We start from the raw sequence: 19,572 nt of genomic DNA, 5'->3' as shown, positions 1-19,572 counted from the left end.
GATATTAAATCATTATAACACAGCAAAAACTCCAGTGTTAAATTAACTCTCCTGGGAGTTTATCTGGCTCCAGACTCAAGAGTGTTAAAGTGTTAAAATATGAATGTTAAATTAACAATCAAGATTGTTAAAGTTAATGAGCTCATTAAGTGATTAACTGAGTGATGATTGACCATTATTGAAGACACCTGATGTTAACAAGCAGAATCACTGAAGGATGAAAAAAAAATCACCGTTATGGTGATCACTGTTTGCTTTAGTTGGGCTCTTGACCCTTAAATTGTTAACATTATATTATTTTTTTCTGTTGTATCTGAGTTATAACTGCCAGATGAACAAAGAGAAACGTTGGTCAGGTGGTGTTGGTTATGTTTTGACAATCATAATTTGACCTGAATCACTGAACTCATTTAAAGTCTAATCTCTGACTTAAATGTACATTGTTGATTACAGCAGCCTGTGATTCTACAGAAGAAGATCCAGAATTTTCTAATCGTAAGGAGTTCTTAAGTTTTTCTGATAAAACAAATCTTTATTTTAGGCACACACAGACATCAAGAATCAGTGTATGAATCTCAACAATGGTGACAAAAAGAATATTCAATTAGGGAAAGGAAATTAGTAAAACAATTCGGATCATACTTTATTCATACCGCAATGCATGATGAGAGCCATGAATGAGTTTTGATTGGTAGCACCCAGAATGCCCTGCAACATGCTTTATTATTGTCACCATTGTTGAGATTCACAGGCTGATTATTAATGTCAGTGTGTCTACATAAAATAAAAATAAAATTAAAGTCTTTTGATCAGAACAACTTTTAAGAAATATTTTGGATTATATTGAAAATGCTGGAAATAATTTGCTGTGGAATCACAGGCTGCTGTAATCAACAATATACATTTAAGTCTGAGATTAGATTCTAAATGAGTTCAGTGATTCAGGCAAATTATGATTATGTCAAAACATGATCAACACGACCTGATCACCTTTTCTCTTTGTTCATCTGGCAGTTATAGCTCAGATACAACAGCCAAACAAAATCTAAAATTAATGATTTAAGGGTCAAGAGCCCAACTAGAGCAAACACTGATCACCATAACGGTGTCTTAAAAAATGATATTTTCTCCCTTAGTGATTCTGCTTGTTAACATCAGGTGTCTTCAATAATGGTCAATCATCCCTCAATGAATCACTTAATTAGGTCATTAACTTTAACACTCTTGAGTGTTAATTGAACACTCATATTTGAACACTTTAACACTCTTGAGTCTGGAGTCATATAAACTCCCAGGAGAGTTCAATTAACACTGGTTACACAGGTTGGATCTCAAGGTACATATATGTACCTTTTTGAGGGTCAAAAAGCATTATAAGGTACATATATGTACCGTTTCTTTTAAAGGTCAAGGTACAATATTGTACCCTTGAGGGTACAGCCCCAGTGACAAGCCATTGTACCCCTAAAGGTACAATTATGTACTTTATTTTCTGAGACTGTATGTAGAGCCAGCCCTGATTGGCTGCTTGAATCTCAATTTAAAAGAACGTCCAGTTTTCGGTCTTTACTTCTTTTGGCCATCGGTGGAGAAGAAGTCAGAGCACGGTTACTCATGGTTCTTACAGGGCTTTCAACCGAGGAGGTCCTTCAGAAAATATCAGAAGCAGGCATAGAAGTAACCGACGTCGAGATGAAAGGAGAAGAAATGGACTTTCAGGCAAATGACTCTTACTCAGATGATAATCGTTTATATGTCACAGTTAGACATTGAGTTTAAAATGAAATGTTGGAAAATGTGAAAATTAAAAGGTTTTAATAACTTCTGGTTTTAATTCAGCGTGTGTGTAATATATATATATATATATATATATATATATATATATATATATATATATATATATAAATCCATTATAGTCAACAATTGTACTGTCAAAGCCAATTTTGTACCATTTTTGAAGGGTCCATTTTTGTACTGTTAAATAAAGGTACAAAATTGTCACCACAGGTACAAGACTGGTCTCTTAAGGTACAAATCACAAGGGTACAAATATGTACCCTATGCCAAGGGTACAATATTGTACCCTTGAGGGTACAGCCCCAGTGACAAGACATTGTACCCCTAAAGGTACAATTATGTACTTTATTTTCTGAGAGTGTACTCTGAAGTACGAGCTAATTTAGTTCCTCCAAAAGGAGTTCCTATTATTAAAATCGTTCCCAGTTCATGCGGTGCAAACGTTAAAAAGCGGGTACTTTCTCCAATAGTTCTGGGAACTATGAAAACGATCCTCCGGTGCGAATGCCCCTATTGTTATGATACCTTACAGTGCTTTTTAATCCTTTTTTAGAGCTTTTAGTGCACATTCTGTAGTAGCCTCCACAGAAGAAAGTAAGTCATAACGGTTCGAGAAACGATGAGGGTAAGTGAATAATGACAGAACATTTTGAGTGAACTATCCCTTTTGGGTTTGTTTTCATAGTTTCTCTCCACAGTAAAACAGCAATATTAGCTTCTTTATGTGGTTACCACTAAATGCATAATGGAACCAGCTAGTTTTTTTAGAGCTTGTTAATGTTGTACTCATAGTTATAAAGCCTATTCGTAAGAAACAGGAAAAGGCCAATTGAACTAGGACAATTAAGATGAGCTAAGCTAAAGCTATAATGCTCCTTAGGGAGAGGTGAAGGTGGGCGCTCGTATAGGGAGAGAAGTCAGCGTGGAGGTCCACTTATGGTAGTTCTCCAATGCTCATGAGAAAGCTGGAGGTAATGTGTTTTCACCATGATCATATATACTGCACTCTATAACATACCCTACGGGAACTCCCACTACATCATTTTGAGAGGCCCTGTGAGCCCACTGACAAACCGAGGTTGACAATTAAAAACATAGATGTCTTTGAGCTCAGGGGTGGCCTTCTTGTGCCAGCTATGACTACATGCACTGCCTTGAATATGGCAAGTCCCAAGAACATCGTACAGCTCTGCTGCATTGGCACTCAAGACTGTAATAGCGTGAAAATTGAGACATAATAGGAGGGCAAAGTCAGCACTGGGGGTTTGGAGGGCATGGGATCATGGGAAGAATAATGTGGGGTATAATAATTATGAGTGTAAAAAGACTACTGAAAGTTTTCTTTCCCCATAATTTCACATGTATGCATGAATTAGTCAAGTCCAATTTATTTGTATAGCACTTTTTACAATACACCTTGTTTCAAAGCAGCTCTACAGCAAATTATGATTTTAATGTTTATAGTATAATAAGATGTTTTCTGCCTCAGTTCGATTCGTTTAGGCATATAAAAATGGCAATCGCACTCGAAAGTTTGAGTTGCGAAAATATATACATAGTTGCGAAATAATACAGTTCACATTTTGCAATAATATAAATAATCATGTTGCTGAGATTTGCTATATACTGCTTTTCCTTTAATAACTTTTAATATATTGTGATGCAATAATACAGTTTACATTTTTCAACGATATAAAAATCAAGGAGTTGAGATTTGCTATATAATACATACCGCTGAACGTGAGTCTACTGTATGTTTTCGGGTAAGGTTGGATACTTATAGTAGTCAAATAATTAATTATTAATAAATTATTTGTTATGTGGTGATATTGAGAATTATGAAATTTGTGAGGTTTTGTTCAATTTATAACAATTTGGTGTAGTAACGAGCCTAATTACAATTTGGTGGTTTGTGTCACTGACAAGGTTAACTGATGCATATAAAAGCATACAAGAAGACTCGCCCGCACGTTGTGATGTAATGCATGAGTGTTTGTTATGGTTGTCTGTAGTTGTTGCATTTTGGTACTGGGGTAGAACTGGGGATGGTCAGGGCTTAAAGTCAATGAAACGGAAGTTGAGATAGTCCTTTCTTCATATTGTGAACAACTTGCTTGAGTGAAAGTACAGATACTACTGGTCAAATATTACTCTGTTACAAGTAAAAGTTGTAAAGACCGATTTTTACTTAAGTAAAAGTACAGAAGTACTCGTTTTATTATTGTTGCATTGTTGAATGTAATACTTACAGTATCGTATGCCTCTGAATCTATACCTGCCTACCTACCCTCATATCAATATCACATTCATTTCTAAAACACAGTTCCAGTAGTGGGATTGAATGTGAGATTGAATAAATGCACTCAATAACGTCCACAATGGTTTCGGACACACAGATGGGTGATTATAATCATTGGCGTTGAACGGAGTGAACGCTGGCGCAAGTTAGCTGCCGCTGCTCCAGAAAGGTACTGCTGTTTTACGTTTTTATTCAGCTGTAGCGGCTGTTTACGTTGCAATAATAACAACAATAACAACTAGAGTTTGCCTACCTGGTATTTCGGAAACTTTGTTTCTGGAGCTGTATGACTGTTGGCTTGGTTTGCCGCTGAACTCTGTTTGGGAACATTAGGTTCACTAAATTGCCTACCTGGATCGCATTCGTCTGGATTATCATTTCTTCTGTCTTTCGCCCTGTGATTTTAATTCATCAACACATGGCGGAGGAAATGTTTCAACTGCGCTTTCACCTCTGCGAGCCACATCCTACACTTTCATCGGGACATCGCATATCAACCACAACACAAATACATACATCGGGAGTCCCGACGAAGTTACTCGTCTGAAACTCTAAGAGCAATAGCGACTTTCTGGTCTTCCAATCCTCGTCCCTCAAAGAAATATAATTTAATCTCAGTTATCTGTTTTTAAGCATAATCTATGTCGTTCTATCTCATTCCGGAACATAAAGAACATTGATGTTGCGATTTTTGCTGAAGGATTTTTCACCCTTTTTAGCGATGGCCATTTTTCAACCACAGATGACCTGGTTCTAATAGAGATGTCCGTGCTCTATTAAAAACCACGTCGGTTTCATTTGTCAACTCTGCTCCTTGGTTTACTCCAGAACTACGAGGGTTAAAAGTCAAAGGCCGACGTCTGGAGCGATTATATGTCAGGACTGGACTTGTGGTACATAAAGAACTGTATTCTGAGCATATGAAAACCGACAGGGTAGCCCTTACTACAGCTAAAACCGATTACTATGCCAGTTTGATTAGTTCTGGTGAAGGGAACACAAGAACCCTTTTTTCTGTGGTAAATAACATTTTAAAGCCACCTGATTATTTTCCTTCCCATCTTTACTTTGTGAAATCTTTGTGAAACTTTTATGTCTTTTTTATAAGGAAAATTGAAAACCTTCATCAACAAATGTCTGTGACAAAATTAGACAGTTGTCAGTTCAACCCTTGTTCTGATCAACCTCTAAATTCTACGCTTTCCTCTTTTGAACTTCCAAGCATCGAGGAAGTAATCTATACTATTAATACATCTAAATCTACCACGCCAGTTAGATCCTATTCCAACGTACTTGGTTAAAGCCTGCTCACCTTCTCTAATTACTGATATCATACATTCTTCACTTATTTATGGTATTGTTCCGTCTCGACTGAAAACTGCTGTGATAAGTCCTATACTTAAGAAACCGGGGGCTGATTCAAGTAACTTTGATAATTTTCGCCCCATTTCAAATCTCCCGTTTCTTTCTAAAATATCGGAAAGGTTTGATGCAGCAAGTCCAGAATCATCTTTCTCATAATGGTCTGTGCGAGCAATTTCAATCTGGGTTTCGTCCTTATCATAGTGTTGAGACCGCACTAGTTAAGATCTCTAATGACTTATTGTTAGCTGCTGACTCAGGACTTTTATCTATTCTAATTCTGCTCGATTTAAGTGCAGCATTTGATACTATCTCGCACAGCATAATGTTAGACAGATTGGAGTCTATTGGAATTATTGGTACCCCCTTGACTTGATTTCGATCGTACTTTTCGTACTCAATTTGTAAAGTAGAAGAAGTTTCGTTCAAAGCCTTCGTATGTTAATACAGGTGTCCCCCAGGGCTCAGTATTGGGTCCTCTTTTATTTATTATTTATCTTTTACCCCTTGGCACTATTTTTAGAAAATTTGGTTTCAATTCCACTGCTATGCCGACGACACCCAACTTTACCTGTCCTCCAAACCTACCTCTACTTTTCCTCCATCTGTCCTCTCAGATTGTTTAGCAGAGATTAAAGAATGGTTTACTTCAAATCTTCTTAAACTTAACAGTAATAAAACAGAAAATCCTCTTGTTGGCTCAAAAACCAATCTGACGAAATCCACATGTTCATCTGTGAATATTGACAACTTACCAGTGTCTGTACCTAAACAAGTTAAAAGTCTGGGGGTCATCCTTGACAGTCCTCTCTCATTCGAAGCGCACATAAACAGTGTAATTCGCTGTCATTATTTCCATATACGTAATATTAACCGACTCAGTAAAGAGCACGGCAATTCTTGTTCATGCTTTAATCACTTTCCGTATAGATTATTGCAATGCTCTTTTATATGGACTGCCTTCAAAGCTACTCCACAAACTTCAGCTAGTACAGATCTCGGCTGTTCGAATCATCTGCAGAACTCCTCTAGCTGAACACATTACTCCCATATTACAACACTTACACTGGCTCCCGGTTAAATATCGTACTAATTTTAAAATGATTCTTCTTGCTTACAAGGCACTCAACAAGTTTGCCCCTTCGTACTTATCTGACCTTCTTCATATTTACACTCCAACTCGGACTTTAAGATCATCTTCTTCACTCACACTTGTTCTCCCTCGAACTCGCACTACTTCCATGGGGTCCCGAGCCTTTAGTCATGCCGCTTCTTATTTATGAATCCTTCTGCCACAAGATGTGCGAAATAGTGAAAGTCTTCGTGTTTTTAAATCTCGCCTCAAGACCCATCTTTTTCGGCTGATGATTACTTTTACATTTTAATGCTGTTACACAAGCTGTAATAATGAGTATTTGTTTATTGTTGATAGTTTTATTGTGTTTGTAAGGTGTCCTTGAGTGTCATGTATAAGGCGCCTATAAATAAAATGTATAATAATAATAATAATCCCTCAAATAGTGCCCTATTTAAAGTTTTTTGGCTTTTAGTATGAATATGTTAGCCTTACTGTTATCTATAAGCTAGTGTGCTCCAAAACAATGACAAAATTCGCATTTAGAAGACCAAACCCAACGTTGAAAATGAAAATCAGGTTGATGTCAGAATCGAAAGTCAGATTGACGTTAATCCGACTTTCATTTCCAACCAAAATCATCCACCAACTGACGTTACTACTTTCTACTCAAGGACCTTGACAGAAATGTAGTGGAGAAAAAGTACATCATTTGTCTTTCAAATGTAGTGAAGTTAAAGTAAAAAGTTTCCAGAAAAAATAATACTCAAGTAAAGTACAGATACTCAAAAAGTGTACTTTAGTACAGTACTCAAGTAAATGTACTTTGTTACTGTACACCTCTTCGGGACTTGATTTGTCTTTGATTGGATGGCTGGATGGTTGTGGTTTGCTATTGGTGGATCTCATGTGATTGGCAGGTTGCCCCGCCTTTCGCCTGTAAACACGTCATCGGAGAAGAGAAGAGATGTCCCTGTAAGAGGGAGAAGTTATTTTGATTCAAGATTACAAGGGCATTTGAAAAAAAAAAAAAAAATGTGTATACAAATAAATCATTTACCGAAAACACTGCAATATTTCATAAAAAAAGGAATTGTCAATTTTGATTTCATGGTAAATCAGATGTCTGTCAAACTAAATGAAAAACCCATTTTTTAGACATAAATCCATTCCATTTGTAGTTTCCAGAGCTGTCTTGTTTAATTTACTAAATAAATGTTTTATTACAACTTTTATGCAAAATAAAGCTATGTTAAAAAAAATATATATGCTTCATGCTGCATGCAAATGATGGAGATGTTGCTTCCTCTGTGACTTGAATCCGTTCACCAAAATGATTCATTCAGATTAGTTCACTCTTTCTTTCTCTCTTTTTTCTTTACGACTTATGCTGATCTTTTTTGTGCCAGTTTTGCGCAAGCGAGTCAATAAATCATTAACACATCCAAGTTGTAAAAAATAGTGAGTCGTTCGACCAAAACAAGTCTTAAAACCTTCATTTCCTATCATTTCCCATGTGTGTACAAATCAACTGCGAGACTGCAGAAAATACTGAAAATGACAACAAAGCTTTATTTCATTCACATAAAATATTTGTTCAAAACACTTTTTTGTTTATGAACGTAACCTACATAAACCATCCAAACCAACTGATTCAGGTCAAACTGATTCACTGATTCCAACGAACACTCTGCACACTTTTCTATAAAGCTGCTTGTGCAAACAATGAGACAAAATCCGCGATGTAGCATTTTGTCATACTACACTGCTGCTTGTGGTAAAAACAACCTGATCTCATAGGAAAACGTAACTGTTTTTGAAATGTTGTGTGAATTCATAGGATGTGAATCATACAAATATGTATACATTTTTTTTTAAAGTAAGATTTAAAAGGTAGGGTAGGCAACTTCAGAGTGGCTATAGCAATAGCAAGCTAGCTTTGAAAGCATGGGATCCCACTCTCCCCTCAGAGCGTCTACAAGGCCACGCCTCCTTTAAAACACATGAACACACACAGCAGAGTCTGCAAAGAGAGACTCCGTTAAATTACCTCATGTCTCAAAGCACATAACATTACATTAATAATGAACGTAAACAACTAACTTATTCCACCTGACTGCTGCAGATTCATTTCGGAGTTGATAGTGTTGACAGAAATTCAGAGTCCGAAGACGTGAACAGCTCTGGGTAGAACGTCACGGGTTGCCATCTCTTAATTGCGATAATTACGACATGGTGTGAAAGCAGCATAAACTCATTGTTTTGGTTCAAGAGGAAATGTAAAAGGTGTCTGCTCGTTTGCAGCACTGAGTATCTGCGTTTGCATTACCCTTTAAATTGCGCAAATTGAAATTGCGAATTAAAAATAAGCCTAATGGAAACACATTAATTTTGAAAAAACTCACATATATAGCAAAAAAATGTATTATGCTCGCATGAGGTGGTTTTTCTGGCGTAAGTAAAAGTCACAAAATCATTCTTTAAATATCGCTACAAGAGGCCCTTTTGCATTGCACAACTCAAAAAAGGTTGATCTGTTCATCTGGAAATTCTGACTCCACAGTTCGTCTGTGAAATCGCGTACTATAACCTCCCAGAAACACCTCATACGTGGCCACTCCAAAGTATAAGGGGCTTTCCTTGCCATTAATGCTTGGATAACATGCCCATGTCTCCTTTGGTTAAAAATAATGGCTAGTGCGGTGGCTGGGATATACGTAAACGTACCAACATCCATCGCCATGATTTTTGGAATGACTTATCGCAAGAGGAAAAAATTATCGCATACTCGTTTTTTATCGACATTTAGAAAATATTACAAAAGTTTAGTGCAAATCTGTAATGGAAACCAGGCTGGAGATTGTGTGGCTACAACTCTGCATTAAACGCGCTGATGTATACATATGTTGAGAGGCAGGTAGGACATCATATCATTGCATTCAGACCGAACACAATGATTGGATGAAGATTTTTTGGTCCTTAGACTTACACAGAAGATATTTTTTTTCTAATATTAAGACCACTTCTATTATTTATTGCTATTAGGATGTGAAGGGAGTTTCAACCAGCATAACAAAAAGTATTTATGAAAAACATTGCCTACCCTACCTTTAAGGTTCAACCCAAAATCCACCCTAAACACAAACTTTGGGGTGTAAGCAGAACAAATGAAAACGTACAAATGAGATTGTATGAATTCATACAAATTAGGTACCAGTTCGACCAAAAGTAAAATAGTTGCGAATTGCTATGAGATTGTTTTAGGTAAAAAGTAGCTTGCAACTGGAATACCTCTACTAATAATAATAATAATTCGTTACATTTATATAGTGCTTTTCTCTGCACTCAAAGCGCTTTACATGGAAGGGGGGAATCTGGAAACCACCACCAATGTGCAGCATCACCTGGATGATGCGACGGCAGCCATATTGCGCCAGAACGCCCACCACACACTAGCTTACTGGTGGAGAGGAGACAATGAGAGCCAATGAGATATGGGGATGATTAGAAGGCCATGATGGACAGAGGCCAATGGGCAAATTTTGGCCAGGATGCCGGGGATTTTTATTGACCACAGAAAGTCAGGACCTCGGTTTAAGGTCTCATCCGAAGGACGGCTTGTTACATGTTACATGAAATAATGTGTTTTATGCTTAGATCTAAAATCATGGATTGTTGATGCTGATCTAATATAAATCAGTGTTGTTCCATAGTTTAAGCCTATTACTAAGTATCTGATAACTTTTTAGAGTGCAAACAAATAATTCTCCTGACGGGTGAAGATCAGGAAACCTGGATCTCACATATTTAACATCTTCATTCAGAATCATGATCTTCCATTCCAGACTAAAGGTTTGATTAGTCACTGTCTGACAGATGATTTAGATGAAATACGGTTTGGGTTTCTAAGCTCTGGGTTTGGGAAAACACACAGTGTGATTGTATTAGCGTTCATTTGAACTGCAGATCTGGATCCTGTATTGGTTCAGAAGTTAAGGTCAGTTGTCCAGCAGAGCCGTGACCCTCCGATGGGGGGGTGTGTGGCCAAAGGGCTGATCTGGGATCTGTCAACACCTCTGTTCCCCAAACAGGCTTCTCCTGCCCGGAGCCTCTGGAGCGGCACCACATGGAAAGTAAGTGCAGAGTGGAAACTGGTTGCCAAAAAGTCCAAGCTCTGCACCTCTTCCAGATTAGCATTCCTTCCATCTGACACATGTGCTGTGAAGCAGATTATCATCTAAGTGGACAAAGCACAATTTAGAGAAAGGTGGAAATCTCAAAGGCAGGGTGAGGAGGAGGTACCTTATAACAACACCATTCACTGAGGGTAATTGCACCATGGGAAAATGAAGCAGTTATGTGATTTGGGAAATGGTCACTGGGAGTTTCTGGAATGTAAATATTACACATCATCCGAGTTGAAACTCAGGTCGGGAAGCCATTTTTTCAGAAATACTGGAACCAAATTATTTTCATTTCCGTGAACAGTTCTGGAACGTCTGCATTCTTTCACTGATGCGAACGTAACACCGTTCAAAAATATGATCCTTGTATCACAGGAGGCTGATGCCACTTTTATTCTGGTTCTTAATAATGGTCAGTGTGCATTGTTTGGTGATTTTTCTAATGGAGTGTCTATTTACACCAAGTGCAAATAGCCCACCTTGTTGGCAGAGGCTATTTACACTAACAAAATTACAAAAGACATACCATTGACAACAGGACCAGTGGCTTGGTGAGTAAAGCTTTAGCTTTTGACGCGACCGACTCAAGTTTGAATCCGCCATTTTCCGAACTCATTCTCCATTTCCCATCGCATATCAGCTTGAACAGGGATTCATTTGAAATAAAATGAAGAAAATATTACAAACGTGTAAATGAAGTCCCTAATGGGTATTTACTGTAATAGCGGGAATCAATTGTTTATCGGGTGGGGTTAGGGGTAAGTGTAGGTGAGGGCTTTAGCGACAGGGACAAGTAATGTCCCAATAAGGTGGCATCCAAAATGTTGTTATTATTGCACACTGTTTTATAATACAATAGACTAAGGTGCAAATAGTATCCGACACTACTACTTTACACTTAGTGCAAAGAAAATACTGCAATTTTCATTTAGTGCAAATAGCCTCTGCCTTTTTCTTATCTGTGCACAATAATTTTTTAAGTGCATAAGATGATATTGGTACACTAGTAACTGTTGTAAGTTAACTACATCATTCTGTTGCCAAAAAGCATCTTTCTTTATTCTAAAGGATCTGTGTATTTTAAAGAAACTTTTGCAAGCAACATTAATCCATTATGTTCGAGTAGATGTTTTACCAGTGATCGTCTCTTAAAATTGTGAAATGCACTTTATGATCTTTATAGTTCTTTAGGTATGAGAAAAGCACAATATAAATAAAAAAACATTATTATTATTATATGTCTGCTTTGTCTTTGATGTCATAGACCTGGATAGTCTCTAGTGAAACTGGATCTTCTGTAACTGGACCACTGATTCAGTCGCTCTTCTGAACTATTCTGTTCAATAAACCAGTTGATCCAGACTAATTTGTTCATAAATGTGGCTTCAGAAGACTTGGAAAATAGCACACAGGTTTTATGGATCTCTTTTATTATGCCTTAAAGGGGACCTATTGTGCCCTTTTTCAAAGTCTTAATTTTGTTTTTGGCCTCTACTAGAACTGTTTTTCATGCATGACTGTTTAAAAACACATTATTGTCTGCATATTTGACATTGTTGCAGCTCCTCTCTTCCCAGTCTGTCAGTAACGTCTGTCCTTGTATTGACAAAAATTGTGAAGATTCATACCGGTTCAAAAAGAAATTCATACCGGTTTAATCATAGGGGTGAGTAAATGATGACAGAATTTTCATTTTGTGAGAACTGCTCCTTTAAAGACATCTACTTTAATAGACATTGATGTGTGTTCATTTCCTCACCTGATGTTACCCCATGAGGGGCAGACGGTGAGGAGCCGTCTTCATTACCGTCATCTATCCCTGCAGTTAAATCATAAAATGCCTGAAGTGCAGTCTGGCTCCAGCGCTGGATGAGGAGGAGCAGAGGGAGTGTGGGAGAGGGATGAGGGAGTGAGGCATGAGGCGGGGCGGGGAAGAGCTGCCGCTGGACGCCCTACTGTACCATTCTGTGTACACACTTCTAGAAGTGTGTGTGTGTGTGTGTGTGTGAGAGAGAGAGAGAGAGAGAGAGAGAGAGAGAGAGAGAGAGAGAGAGAGAGAGAGAGAGAGAGAGAGAGAGAGAGAGAGAGAGAGAGAGGTGACAAAAACAGAAAAAAGAAAAGGACAGAAAGTCCTGGAGGAAAGTATTGAGAAGAGAACAAATGTGTGGATATTATGTGTCATAACAGGTTTAACCCTTTATGATTGCCTTCACTACTAGGAATTGATATACTGTTATAAAAGAAAAAAAGAAAGAAAACAACTCATTATATATATATATATATATATATATATATATATATATATATATACACTCAAGTTAGTTTACAATTTAATGTAATTTAAGAAATTATCTATACATTTAAAAATTTAGGCAGGATTTTTTTTACAGTGCTATTTATTTTGTCAATTCAAATACATTAGTTTTTTCTTAAAACATGTCTAAATAGCCTAGAAATCTAGACGCACCCTAGCGGCAGCAAAAATTATTTTGCAGCAAAGTGTGGTCTAGCAACTCTCCGTTGGCTTTTCGAGCTGGAAAAACTAAACTCTGGTCAGGCCAATCACATTGTGTATAGAGTTGGTGGGCGGGCTTAACAATGACGGCAGAGATGTGACGGTTCCGCGTGATTTCCATAGGAGATTTCCCTCTGCTTGAAAACAAAGAAGATGCTGCTGGCGAACAGCGGTCTTTCGAATCGGCTTTGGCCGCGACTCTGGAGGACTTGGAGTTAAGAGAACGTCACTTAAGTCATTCTTAAAAAAGGAAATGTGTTCGGACTTTTGACGATCGGATACGGCAAAAGTTTAATATATCAACTAGCTCCGCTGGTGGGAAAACGCATGGGACTCACTCAGCCACAGCCGTTCGTTGCTCTGGTTGGTTGTAGCGCTGTCCTATTGCGTGCCGAGGGATATTGAAAGACAACCGTTTATCCCGCCCCTCGGATTGAGGTATGCCAATTGTGAGTTCCCAGACCTAACATCTTGATGTAGGTCTGGCTTGCCAGGCTAGTTTAGTACTTCAATTTAAACTAAACAAATGAGAAATGTTGCCTTGTCAACTAGCTGAAATAAAATAAGTTTAGAGTTTTAGTTAATAATAACTGCTTCACACAGCAGCAGCATATTGTTGTCAATCTTGTTTTATAGTACAATTGTTTTTAAGGTTATATATTTGTCTTTGCCTTTATTTAGATAGGACTGTGAGAGGACCGACAGAAAAGGACTCGAATTTGTGTAGTCCACAACATTTTTGAGCATTGCCCACACAGCAATTCATGATGTTCATGCACATTTTGAGGGTGAAATGTGTAATTTGTGCCAATTGCATCATCGTAAAGGAGCGTGAGCTCTGAGAACCAAGTCCGGGTGGGCCAGTACAGTGCAATTAACAAGACTTACTCTCCGTCCTCCCTGACTTTGCAGTGTCTTTGGAATTAGGGCTCACTGGGGGAACACATATTTGCGTAGGCTCCGGCGCCAGCTGTGTTCCAGTGCATCCATGCCGAGTGGAGACTTGGTCAGGGAGTACCATAGTGGGCAATGGTAATTGGACACCTGGGGATGGTGTCTCCTCTCCTCGAGCGTCACTCATCATGAGAGCGCGTCCGCTGCGAGATTGAGTTTGCCTGGGATGTGAGTGGCTTGCAGTGACTTCCAAAGGAAGAGATGGCGGGCGAGTTGTGACACGCGACGTATCCCGCCATGGCGATTAATAGACACCACCGTCGCCGTATTGTCCATCTGGACCAACAAGTGCTTGCCCTGGACCAGCGGTTGAAACCTCCGAAGGGCCAGCAGTACCGCCAACACAGTCAGGGTCCTGTCCAGGAGCCGAAGCTGTGTGCCCGTTGCATATAGTGCCCCAGCCTGTTTTGGACGTGTCTGTTGTAACAACAACATGCCTTGACACTTGTTCTAAAGGAACCCCTGCCCATAGAAATACAAGGCCTGTCCAAGGGCTCAAAGTGTGGCGACAGATCCGTGTGATAGCCATGTGATGTGTACTGCAGTGCCATGCCCATCTAGGGACTCAAGTCTGAAGCCAGTGCTGAAGTGGTCTCATATACATCGAGTGGTGTTACTGCCGCCGAAGATGCCATATGCCCCAGAAGCCTCTGAAATTGCTTCAGTGGGACCCCTGTTTTCCCCCTGAAGTTCAGGCATTTCAGCCCCGACTGTGTCCGCACGCTCGTGAAACACACTGTCATGTGAAATGAGAAATGAGATGCTCTGCACTGGGGAGAGCTTGCTGCTTTCCTAGTTGACCTGAAGCCCCTATCGGCTGAGATGTCTGAGCACCAGGTCCCTGTGTGCGCACACAATAAATCTTGAGAGTGAGCTAGAATTAGCCAGTCAACCAGATAATTGAGGATGCGGCTGCCCATTTCCCTTCACGGGGCAAGGGCCGCCTCTGCAACTTTTGCAAAGACACGAGATGAGAGGGACGGCCCGAAAGGGAGGACCTTTTACTGATATGTCTGCCCCTTGAAAGCAAACAGTCTTTCAGGTCTATCGCCACGAACCAATCTTGATACTGAACGCATGTCAGAATGCGTTTCTGGGTCAACATTTTGGACAGAAACTTGTGCAGGGCCTGGTTCAAAACTAAGATTGGCTATAATTTTCTCATTACAATGAAGTAGGGGCTGTAAAACCCTCTCTTCATCTCGGCTGGAGGAACAGGCTCTATCGTGTCCATTGCCAGAAGGACTGTGATCTCTGCATGCAGTACGGGGGCATCTTTACCTACTACTGAGGTAAAAAGGATGTCACTAAACCTGGGAGGGCGCCTGGTGAACTGAATCGCATAGCTGAATCAGATTGTCCTGATGAGCCAGCGCGACTGGGTTGGAGAACGCTAGCCACGCTTCCAAACTCTGCACAAGGGGCACTAAAAGGACAATAGTTTTTGACACACCTGCAGTGGGAGCCTCGCAGTGAGGTGAAACGGGAAGTGCCGCGTCGGGAGACATTGCGTCCCTATCACATGTTTGTGCCAACAGAAGTGTTGAAACACCTACCTTGCTCCGCATACCCACAATAGTGCCGGTCTGAGGGAGGAGGCTGCGAGTCCTCATAACCCGTCACACTTACCTGACCGCCGAATGTGAGGCAAAGTACTCCATAATGTTCAGGATGCAAATATTCGATGTACAGTCATTGTGTGTTAACGAGGGCCATAAACATTGTGTGTGTGAGCCAGAGAATGAGGGAACCGCACTCTGGGCTGTAGAGGTGCCCTATTAATCGTTAAAAGATTGCAATCTTGATTCAAACACCCACACAATCTTATTTCTAATAAATTAAGTGTAACGTCAGTTCTGGCAGGTCACGTTAGTCAAGCTCGCATCAGGTGACACTGAGCTGATCCACGTCTACCTATAAGAATACGACACCCATCACTGTATTCATATACACTCACCGGCCACTTTATTAGGTACACCTGTCCAACTGCTCGTTAACACTTAATTTCTAAGCAGCCAATCACATGGCGGCAACTCAGTGCATTTAGGCATGTAGACATGGTCAAGACAATCTCCTGCAGTTCAAACCGAGCATCAGTATGGGGAAGAAAGGTGATTTGAGTGACTTTGAAAGTGGCATGATTGTTGGTGCCAGAAGGGCTGGTCTGAGTATTTCAGAAACTGCTAATCTACTGGGATTTTCACGCACAACCATCTCTAGGGTTTACAGAGAATGGTCCGAAAAAGAAAAAACATCCAGTGAGCGGCAGTTCTGTGGGCGGAAATGCCTTGTTGATGCCAGAGGTCAGAGGAGAATGGCCAGACTGGTTCGAGCTGATAGAAGGGCAACAGTGACTGAAATAACCACTCGTTACAACCGAGGTATGCAGCAAAGCATTTGTGAAGCCACAACACGCACAACCTTGAGGCGGATGGGCTACAACAGCAGAAGACTCCACCGGGTACCACTCATCTCCACTACAAATAGGAAAAAGAGGCTACAATTTGCAAGAGCTCACCAAAATTGAACAGTTGAAGACTGGAAAAATGTTGCCTGGTCTGATGAGTCTCGATTTCTGTTGAGACATTCAGATGTTAGAGTCAGAATTTGGCGTAAACAGAATGAGAACATGGAACCATCATGCCTTGTTACCACTGTGCAGGCTGGTGGTGGTGGTGTAATGGTGTGGGGGATGTTTTCCTGGCACACTTTAGGCCCCTTAGTGCCAATTGGGCATCGTTTAAATGCCACGGCCTACCTGAGCATTGTTTCTGACCATGTCCATCCCTTTATGGCCACCATGTACCCATCCTCTGATGGCTACTTCCACCATGTCACAAAGCTCTAATCATTTCAAATTGGTTTCTTGAACATGACAATGAGTTCACTGTACTAAAATGGCCTCCACAGTCACCAGATCTCAACCCAATAGATCATCTTTGGGATGTGGTGGAACGGGAGATTCGCATCATGGATGTGCAGCCGACAAATCTGCGGCAACTGTGTGATGCCATCATGTCAATATGGACCAAACTCCCTGATGAATGCTTCCAGCACCTTGTTGAATCTATGCCACGAAGAATTGAGGCAGTTCTGAAGGCAAAAGGGGGTCCAACCCGTTACTAGCATGGGGTACCTAATAAAGTGGCCGGTGAGTGTATAAGCTCCTTCAGTATTATCAGCAGCTATCGCATTTCTCCAGAACCCCCAAACAACCACCGTACATGAAGTGAATGGGTGCTGTATGTGAACAATAGTAAAAAACTGTTCACCAGCAAGACCCACTGTTGCATTTGTGCATTATTCAGAAAAATTGTCTAGAGTGCAGGATTTTTTTTCAGAGAAACTGACGCAGCTCTTAAAATGCAACTGAATAGAACAGGATGTTACATAAGTTTCGGAACTCAGTTGAATTTAACAAGCCTCACTGGCAGAGTAAGAAATGGTTTCCCATTGCCAAAGCATTTTGGATATACAATTTATATGTTGGAATGAAAGTGGGCATATACACAGTAAGTAATGCAAATGTTGACAAACATTTTGCTTTATGATTATCCAACTCGTTCTCCTGTGCTCAGCTTATGTTTTTCTGTGTTGCTGTACTGAAGCAAAATATGGAAATCAAACACACTGAGTTGTTTTATAAGTGTACTGACTGCAAAAAATCCAGCTAACTGTGCAAACTGAGAACTGCAAGCTCTAATACTGTCATGTGTGGAGGAAATTATGTGAAAGAAAAGTACAGCGAGATTTCCATTACGCCAGAAACAGCCCTTACGCAAGTACACAAATTCAGATGTGAACGCTTGCAGTCCGGTTGAACATACGTTTACTCTTGCCAACAGATTTTGAGTGATGCATAGCCTTCCCTTCAACCCCCTAATTCCAGCCCTGCCTGTAAAAACAATAATATCTGGAAATATTATTAACATTTATATGTATTTTTTATTAAATCTGAATATATTGTAAAATGTAATTTATTCCTGTGATCAAAGCTGAATTTTCAGCATCATTACTCCAGTCTTCAGTGTCACATGATCCTTCAGAAATCACTCTAATATGATGATGTGATGCTCAAGAAACATTTCTGATTATTATCAATGTTGAAAACAGTTGTGCTGTTTCATATGTTTGAGGAAACTATATGATCCATTTTTATTTTGCAAGATTCTTTGACGATTAAAAAGTTCAAAAGAACAGCCATTATTTGAAATAGAAACCTTTTGTAACATTATAAATGTTTTCAATCACTTTTGATCAATGCATTCTTGCGAAATAAACACCAAACATCAAAACTCCATAATATTTAAAAGCATCCCAGGATGCAACTCATGAATTTGGTTAAGATAATATCCACAGTGAGCAGAGCTGGGTACTAGACAAAAAGGAAGCTCAGATATGAGAAATTTGGTCACTACATAATTCCCAAGCTTCCAATTGTGTAATTTCATACTTTTGATGACTATTATTCTAGCATGTGGAAAATAGTCATTATAAAGAGTGAGTCTGTGCGTTTGCACTCTTGACTGGAAGTGCAACTCTTGACTCAAATGGGATATTTGCAGTATCTTCGAATGAATTAGGGCCATTTAGCATTGTCGGTAAGTCAAAGTCCAGATGGTGCATGTTGGTACTGGCCTGTAGCCCCACTACACAACCCAAGCAGAACATCTACAGAACTTTAGACCTGCTAACCACTTCCTCCCAATAACCATTAATGAAGCTACTGTTAGGGACTACCAAGTAAACCGAGCGAACCTCCAAACACATGTACAGCAGATTTCATGGCGAGCAATAATGGTGTGGAGGGAAAAAGGGGGTAGAACAGGAGTGAGAGATACCTCGCTCTACAGGAAACGGGACGGTGCCAAACAGACCGGATTCCGGATCCAAACCACAGAGCCGAGTGGCATTCCTCCCCTCCGGTGTGATAGTTCTACCTGCCGCTTCAGCCTGACCACAGGCACTACAGGCCAAACCAGACTCCATGGAACAGTCATCCCAGCCTGCAGAATGTGCTTCACTGAACACTTTAAAGTGGTTAGCGCTACAGGCTATGAAATGTGCACAAAGAGTCAAGTCTTTGTGAGGTGGAACACATGCGGGTGAATCCAAGGTTTATACAGCTATATTAGCTCTGATTAAGCACGTGGATTGCGGGCAAAAACTGCAGATTTTTCACAGTACACACAGTAGCACAGGTGCAATGGCCAAAGCTGGAAAACGGTGCAATTTAAGATTAATGGTTTACTTAAAAGTTATACTGTAGTTCACCGATTTAAAAAAAACAATTATGTCATTAACTCACAATCAAACTTTTATACCCCCTTTTCTCATTTTGGAGCTTAAAAAAATATACATTGTACAGTATATAAAGTGTGGCCAG

This window comes from Rhinichthys klamathensis, unplaced genomic scaffold, assembly GCF_029890125.1.
Source record: "Rhinichthys klamathensis goyatoka isolate OS25496 unplaced genomic scaffold, OSU_Roscu_1.1 h1tg000198l_1, whole genome shotgun sequence".
In the NCBI taxonomy this organism is placed as follows: Eukaryota; Metazoa; Chordata; class Actinopteri; order Cypriniformes; family Leuciscidae; genus Rhinichthys; species Rhinichthys klamathensis.
Note: the sequence above shows the minus strand (reverse complement) of the source record.